This window comes from Ictalurus punctatus, chromosome 3 (genome assembly GCF_001660625.3).
Source record: "Ictalurus punctatus breed USDA103 chromosome 3, Coco_2.0, whole genome shotgun sequence".
Classification (NCBI taxonomy): Eukaryota; Metazoa; Chordata; class Actinopteri; order Siluriformes; family Ictaluridae; genus Ictalurus; species Ictalurus punctatus.
Window position 1 is genome coordinate 32349491 of NC_030418.2, and position 8956 is coordinate 32358446.

Below are 8956 nucleotides of genomic sequence, written 5' to 3' on the forward strand. Positions count from 1 at the left end.
CCTTTACCCCACCCCAAATCCCACCCATGTATGTAAAACTCCACACCCAGAAGCTACAGTGGTTCAACTGTTCAACTAGCCATGACATCACTTTCAAGAGTGCTCGGCCATTGAACTACTGAAAGCCAAGTTGTACCACTATAACCTCATACTGATTCATGAGAATGGTCAAGGGTGCCTTTTCATGTCTCATATCATGGAAAATCACAGCCATTTTTTTTTTTCTGGATTTATTGTGTTTCTTGTCATCTTCTTGTTTTTATTTATTTAAATACAGAGTGACTTTTTTTTTTTTTGCTCATGGGAGAATTATTGGCTGAGCTGGGCACTTGCCAAATTCAGACTGAGATGGAGGTGGAGTGAATTGCATTGGGTAGTATCCACAAACACAAACACAAAGTATTCTGTGCCGTAACACTCTTTTCCAAACGGGTTTTCTCAGCCACGTAATGTACTTGTGCTATGATTATAGTATAAACAGTTATTTTTTAAACATGTTTTACATATATTCCAGGTTATTTCTACAAGTAAGAAAACTAAATTGACTATTGTAAAGTATAGCTGGCTGGTTCAGTAGGCCATACAAGCAACTGTCTAGGGCCCAAAGATATTTTTAGTTTTCATTTAATTTAGTTTTGTTTGTTTGTTTGTTTGTTTGTGGAAATGATTTTTAATGATTACTCTTTTTTTTTTTTTTAGGTTTCTCACAAATAGATGGATACATTATTAATAAATGACAATTTCAAATAAATATACCATATACTGTACCTTATTCTATTTAAACCAGCCAGTCACATGACTGTGTATGAAATGAGAGAGATATTAGTTGGAAACTTTGGCTTGTGCATGTTGGCTGCTAATATTTATTTATTTCCAGAATAAAAAAAAAAAGAAATACAAAAAGAAATTCAAGCGCAAAGCAGTTTATATATATATATATATATATATATATATATATATATATATATATATATATATATATATTTTTTTTTTTTTTTTTTTTTTTTATTTTTTTTAAATATCTTCAAGAGATTGCAAACATCCTAACAGACCATCAGTTCTGTCACACAACTCACAGGGTTACATCCAACAGGACACTCATTTACATATAATTTGGGGGAAACCCATATAAATTCTGTATATAGCTGAGAAACTGAGTGGCACCGCAAACAATCACATCATAGCAAGTTGAAAAACCTCTGAATTTAGTCCAATTTATCTTGTATTTCTTACTATAAGATCACAATAAACAAATCTAAGATTATTAAACCTATTTTAACCAATTCGTACTCTATTTCAAGCTTGAAATAGTTTCATTGAAGGATAATTTTGTTCATTTTAAGTGTTTATTTGATCTGCCAGTGACACTGCAGTACACGCTTGAAATGGGTAACAATGTCTAGAAATAGATTCGGTTCGTCGTAATCTTATAATAAAATATACTAGATAAATCTAAATATATTCGAGGTATTTTCACTCGCCAAGATGGCTTTTTTGCAGTGTGTTGCAGCTGAAAAATTATATGTGTGAAAATCATTTCAGGTTTCTTTTAGTTCCATCCAGGTTTAATGTTTTAAACAGGGTTTGATCGTGCGCTCTTAGAAAAATTAGACTTCTTTAAAGATTCTTCAAGTGGTTAAGGTTTGTATCTTGTTAAAGGGGTCCGACTCTGAACCTTTCTTGAAAAGAAAACCCTGTAGGGTTCTTTATACAACTTTTAAAGGTAATCCTACATGGGCAACCCAGAAAAATCTATTTAGGGTGCTTCTAACCGTTTAGCAGACATCCTGTGACCGACTATAGATAGGTCTCTGATGTTAAATTTTACTTTCTTGGACATTACACTGCTATTTAAGTAAGGACAAAAACACTTCAAATAATCAATGATGGGGTGGTTTATTCCTCTTACACCACGGCAACTTGCCAACAACTATCATTTTTCTATCATACTTTTTATCTGTTTATAGTTGCATTTCATATTGTGGAATTTTTTGCACCATAATGCTACAGAGAAACCGCAAAGACACCCTTGAAGACTTTCCCCGTGGTGAAAATCTTAACGTTACAGCTTCTCCTTTATCGGAGCTGGTGTTATAGAAGAGTAATCAACACCTTCTGACCATTCAGAATGCAGAATTTAACAGCAGTGGGGTATAATGATGACTGGGTGGTGGATATAGATGCGGCGTCCATGATTGTTTCCATAGTACAAATCTCAACACGTTACTAATACTGAGTGCCTTGAAAAAGAACAAATAAAGCAGTAATGTATGACTCATGTTCAAAATGAAGCAGGTATGACAGTATGGGCTGAACGAACCAAATCACAGACTCCTGTTTTTGGCAGGAAGGAAGTATTATTTAAATCCTGGTGTAATATGAACAGTTAATATGTTCTAAACGCATACAAATAACGTATCTGTATCTGTATAGGAGATGCATTATTAATTTTGCCAGAAAGGTTCACAGGGCATCTAGTTGCGAATGGGATCCAGCAGGATGTGATGGAGTTGTTGCACAAGCAACAACAAAGTTTTTCCTTTTTTTTGTGGTCAGATATGAAGTTTGCGGCACAACCGATCACCATGCCACATGATGCATTTGCATTGTTCATTCCTCCTTAGTACAGTAAATATCTGGTCAGGATCATAGCGGTTTAAATGAAGTTTATATTTCGGAGATTAGAACCAATTAAATAGGTGTTAGAATATATATTGTGTGCAGGTACAAGCAAAAATAATAACTCTGCAAGGGAGATTTCCTGTAAACATCTCTGGGATCTAGACCAATTATGAACTGTAGTGATGTCGCTGAGGTTGAGGAACTGTCAGAGCCCGATTTCAGATACCGTGCTGACACTGCTGGCATTTCTACATCCCGGGTTTTCCAGGGTTTTCAGTCTTTCTGTGGGAGCAGTGGTACAGTTTTTAAAAAAATAAATAATTAAATGCACTTCAGACCTAAGCCACACCCACTTTGGATTTAAATATGAAAACAGATACAAGTATGCATGTTTGGAGCGCTAAACAGATACAGATACAGAGACATTGTGTTACACCCCTAGTCTAAATGTGTATTGAATTTTCACTATGTTACATTGTTATACAGTCTCCTTCACCACGTGAAACCTACGACTCAAACCAAGTGTAGACATTATTCCGACGTATTCATTCTTTAAACGGTCGATTTAACAGGGCACACCTAGCCAGTAAGAAAGACCTATCAAAATGGGTGGGTTCAAACAAAAGTTGCCACGCTCTAAGTTATTTAACACATCTAGATGTAAATATAAAATCTGATCTATCATCTCATATTCTCATAGCTTTCGATCTCAAACCCAAATGCCTTCAATGCATCGAGAAAGCAATAGAATTAGCTTTGCTGTTCCGATACTTTCAGAAAGGACTGTACGTATAGTATATTACATCCATTCCTCTTCTTTTCACATGGTGTCTCAATCACGGAAAGCACAAATGACTCATTTCAAATTCCATGTGAAATTCTTGCTTTACAAGAATTCGTTCACTCTCTCTTTGTGCATAGATCCTGACCTCATTTTTACCCAGAAATATCATTAAGACTGAGCTGTAACAGGACTGACAGGAAGCAGAGAGCAGTAATGTATGACTCATTTGTGATTTGATGCATAAATATTTCATACATAAAGCAGGTATGACGATCAGCGCTGAAAGAATCAAAACACAGACTGGTGGGGTTTTCCTTGGCAGTATAGACATACTGCGTAGCTCTCGGAAACACCACTTCGTACAGTCATGTGAAAAAGTAAGTACACCCCATGGAAATTGTTGGGTTTTTTTTGTTGACATATTTAGATAAGGAAACATTTGATCATCTTTGAAACAGTGCCTATTGATAAAGTCGATATACTTGAACAAAACCACAAGGAAGATGAGCTTTTTCAATCATTTATTCAATAGAAATATCAATAGATGTGATATTCTTCTGTGGAAAATGTAAGTACACCCTCGGGCTCAGAAGCTAGTCCATCCATCCATCCTCTATACCACTTATCCTTCATTCAGGGTCACGAGGAAACCTGCAGCCTATCCCAGGGAACATCGGGGTACACCCTGGACAGGGTGCCAATCCACCGCAGGGCACAATCACATACCCACACACACCCATTCATACACTACGGAGACTTTAGGCACACCAATCAGACTACCATGCATGTCTTTGGACTGGGGGAGGAAACCGGAGTACCCGGAGGTAACCCCTGCAGCACAGGGAGAACATGCAAACTCCGCACACACAGGGCCACGTTGGGAATCAAACCCCAGACCCCGGAGGTGTGAGGCGAACGTGCTAACCACTAAGCGTGCTCCCTCTACTAAGGGAGCATCGTGCTCCCTCAGAAGCTAGTATTGCCCCCTTTTCAGTCACATAGACCCCGAGTTAAATCCTGTATGCCTCTCGAGGGATTAATTGCAAACCTCAAAGTGTGCTTAATCTTTAAATATGTCTCCTGTTTTCTCAGAGCAGCTGTTTGTCTATCCCTGCCCTAACATGGCAGCGCCACTCGTGCCATTTTGCATAGCAATCGCTCGCAGCCATTCAGCACTACGCTCGAAATGGCTGTGGCAAGAGTCATGTCTAATTTATAAAAGCCAAAAGGATCGATTCAATATTTATGCACAATCTGTCCCACCAGAGCCAGTCGTTTCTGAGACTTGGGGGCAGTGTAATAACCGAGCAACGAGACAAAGGGAAAAGGTTTAAACATGCCTCCGTGCAATCAGAATCTGATCTTTCAGATAGTCGAGTCAACCCCAGTGCTAGCCTGGCAGCTTTTCTGCTGTTTGGATATAAAATCCGATCTGCAATATGTTAAGAAGTGGCAGAACAAATTGCTGGCAGAGAAATGAGCTGGAGCTGATTCCCCAGCCTCCCAGGAAAAATAACAAGAGCGAGGGAGGAAGAAAAATATGCCGGGTATTTAGCTTTATGGCCTGCCTCGGCTTCCAAAAAATCAATCCTTCTCCACATAAAGCACCATTAAACTCTTGATTGTCATTCACAGGGTAATGAGGGTAATCGAGACAGGCTGGAATGGCACAGTAAAGCAGACATGTTATGAGCTCTCTGAGGTCATTGAATCAGACTTGTGGAGAAAAGACAGACCTAGTGACTGAAACGTCGGCCGAGCGAATTACATAAGTTTGCTTAATGTGATCAGAATTTCAAATATCAGCTGTTAGATTAGATTAGGTTCTGGGGCAGCTGCATGTTTGCTTGCTAATATATTATACCACAGCGATGTTGTATTCTCAAATCTGATTGGCTAGATGGAGCCCACAGTGTCAGCGCTTTGTAAAAGTCAGATGTAAAGCTAGATCTTTAAGTTTTCCCACACAGGAAAGTCTTCATGATGGAGAATTAGGATACTATTTTTTTTTTTTTTTGGTCTTATAGAGAGGATCAGTAGAGAGCATGGTGAGGGCACGGCTATTTACAGCTGTTATAACATATGTGAGAACAGGAACTAGTTTTGCAGATGTTTCACAACATGAAATGTAACTATAAATGGATAAAAATTTCCTTTGATAATGTTTGTGTAGGTAAATTGCTGAGCTGTAAGAAGAATAACACACTTGGGATTGTGCTTTTATTGGGAAATATGGGTAACGTTACCTCCGCTGTTGATTATTTTCCTATAACAGCACTTTGCCAAGTGTTTCATTCCTTACTTATCAGATCGTTCAGCCGATTTACAGACAATTTGACTCATTTCAAGCTTGAAATTGTGTTGTTTGAAAATATCTACCAATAGAACAGGACTATTTGCGATTTTATAGGAAAATAATCAACATCCGACATTCATGTAGGGCCATTTCACACCATCGTGTCATTGATCGTTTCCCTGTAACGGCATGCCCTTAAGAGTTTTATTCCTTACACCTTCGCTGCTATTAGTATTCTTGTTCTGACATCACAAACGCTACAATTTCTATAATGAGATAACAGGACAATTTTGCTTTGTCCTGCTGTTTTAGTCACTATGAGATGCACTGTTTGTTATGTTTCCTGCCTGAGCAAACCTGACTCATCTTATCGGCTCATCTCCAAGCACGTCATGTGTTTAAAATGATGGTGACTCCAGCAAGTAATACTCTCTAATGGACCAATTTTATACTCCATGATACTTGGCTAAATTGTGGATGTATTTGAGAGGAGAAATGCAATAAAAGCGCACAGCACGGGGGAATTAAACGGTCAGAATTAGGTAGTAAAGCTGTATGTTGGCATGTTAAACTCATGGATGGTTAGTTAATGTGCTGCTAAAATGAGATTAGGTGTGCAAGATGCAGGACTGAGAACATACTAGGACTAACGTGAGGTTAACTTATCGGTTCACACATACTGTATGCGTATGTTTTAAGGATGGAGCTAAAACCCCAAATTAATCATATATCTGATTATATTCGAGAACCAACCTTCTCTTCAACGGTTAAAGAATTCAGTTAGAATTATAATGGAATTATGGATGAGATTAAGTACATTGATAGTGTGCAAACACCGAAGAACGTGAAAACAATTATGATTCGGGAGACCTGAATCACGAAAATCCCTGAAGAATAAAAATCTTCTTTTAATGTGTAAAACATTTCAACATGCTGTGGGCTGAACTAGTGAATAATACTGTATGTGATATGACACGAATCACGTCGAAATAAATGAATGCTGAAAGTAAATGAATCATTTTTTAAAAGTCATGTGAAAATGAATTCATCGTGAGAAAAAAAAATCCACGTATAAATGAATACATTATGAAAAAATACATGTAGAAAAAAAATTAATTATGAAACAAAATACATGTGGAAATAAATTAATTATGAGAAATTATGGAAATAAATTAATTATGAAAAATCACGTGGAAATAAATAAATCGTGGAGTTAAATTATTAATAAAAAACGACACGTGGAAATAAATTAATTGTGACAAAATATCACATGTAGAAATAAATAAATTATGAAAAAAAATCACGGAAAAAAAATCCATTGTGAAAAAAAAATAAATTGCCTGTGGAAATAAATTCATCATGAAAGTAATTGACTTATATGAGGGGAAAGAATCACGTGGGAAAAAAAATTCAAAAATGAAAAATGTGTCAAATCTAACATGTGAAGTGTTTAAATTTCTCATCACATTCACGTGAAGTTTCGGTGACTTTTCTGTACAAACACATTTTGTCCTGAGGCTCATCACTTATGCTTCATTTGTGCTGCAACTGTGATTTAAATTCTAAACTGGCAGTAAATATCACAATGAAAAAATACTACTTCACTGTTCTAATGTGATAGGACTCGCAATTGGACATGCACCTAGTCATCTAATCAAGCTGCACACTTCAGTATGGAAACTAGGGAAGACGTCGTTGATGGCTTTGTGCTTTTGGAATGATGTTTTTGTTTTGTTAACTTCCTTCATTCTTCAACAGCACATTAGTCTATTCCTGTGTTATTATAGTGTGCATGTTGTTTTTAGTTAGAGAAGTTAGAGAAATGAAAAAGGGGTTGAGTTTCACACTGGAAGCCTGACTGTGAGTCCACACTGCCATCTACAGGAGACATGCTTTCTCACGTCTTTCCCTCTTTACTACACTGAATGAGAGGTGAGGGAATGACTGTTTACTGCTGCTGTAACATAAATTCAGAACATTAAATGTAACTATAACTATAATGGGATAAAAAAATACCATGTGCCATTCTTTAAAAAACATAACATGGTGGTTTAACAGGAATAATACACTTTGGTGTGGTAACCGTAACATTGTTTTTCCATCAGGCATCGTTGATTGCTTTCCTATAACAGCAGTCCCCAAGTACTACTATCTATCTATCTAATATCTATGGGTGTGCTACCAATTTTATTTGATCTATCTATCTATCTATCTATCTATCTATCTATCTATCTATCTATGTAATTACTCTATCTATCTATCTATCTATCTATCTATCTATCTATCTATGTAATTATTCTATCTATTTAATATCTATCTTTTATCTATCTAATATATATATATATATATATATATATATATATATTTATATATATATATATCGATTTAATTACTCTATCTATCTATCTATCTTTGATAGAAACATAATGTGCACACATTATTGACGTCTGTAGGAAAAATTAAGTCCCGCCTTCGTGTCTGTCATTGGTCAACATTATGGGCTTCTCTCTACGATTGGCTGGTAATTTGACACACTCGTCCCTGATTGGATAGGGACGTTATTTACACGAGACGTCACTTTAACTAAAGCGCTTCATAACGTTTATACACAACATATTATTCTAATTTATCACATTTATCTCTATCGAACAAAAATGTTTTGAATATCCAGTTGGTTTACACTTACCAATCCGCAGTTAGGAGGCGGGATTAGTTTGAATACGGACGATAAAAACAACGCAACGTCGGCGACAGTGTTGCCAGATCCGTGAATTTTATCTAGGAAGGTTTTTCCAGGCCAGATGAGCTTATGGTTTTCAGTTTCTTTGTAACATGATAAGCTTTTTGTTGTTGTTGTTGTTGTTGTTGTTGTTGTTGTTTTTGTCTTACTAACTTTAAGAGGGGGAAAAAGGGGCAGGTGATGAAATGATTGTTTGTAGCTGCTATAAAGTGATATCTGGAACAAACCTTAATGACAACATTAAATGTAACTATATAGAGATAAAGCATGGTGTCATTCATTAATAAAAAAAATAATAATAATAACATTATGATTTTCTGTGGTATAAAAGGAGTAAAACACTTCAGGTCATACTGTTATAGGAAAATAATGAAATTTGGGAAGTAACAGTAAATCCATTCTAATGGTGGATATTTTCCTGTTACATTATGTAGCATTCCCATTTAATATCACGTCCAGCCATCACTGGATATTAAAATAATGTCAATGATCATTTAAAAAAAATCTATTCTCT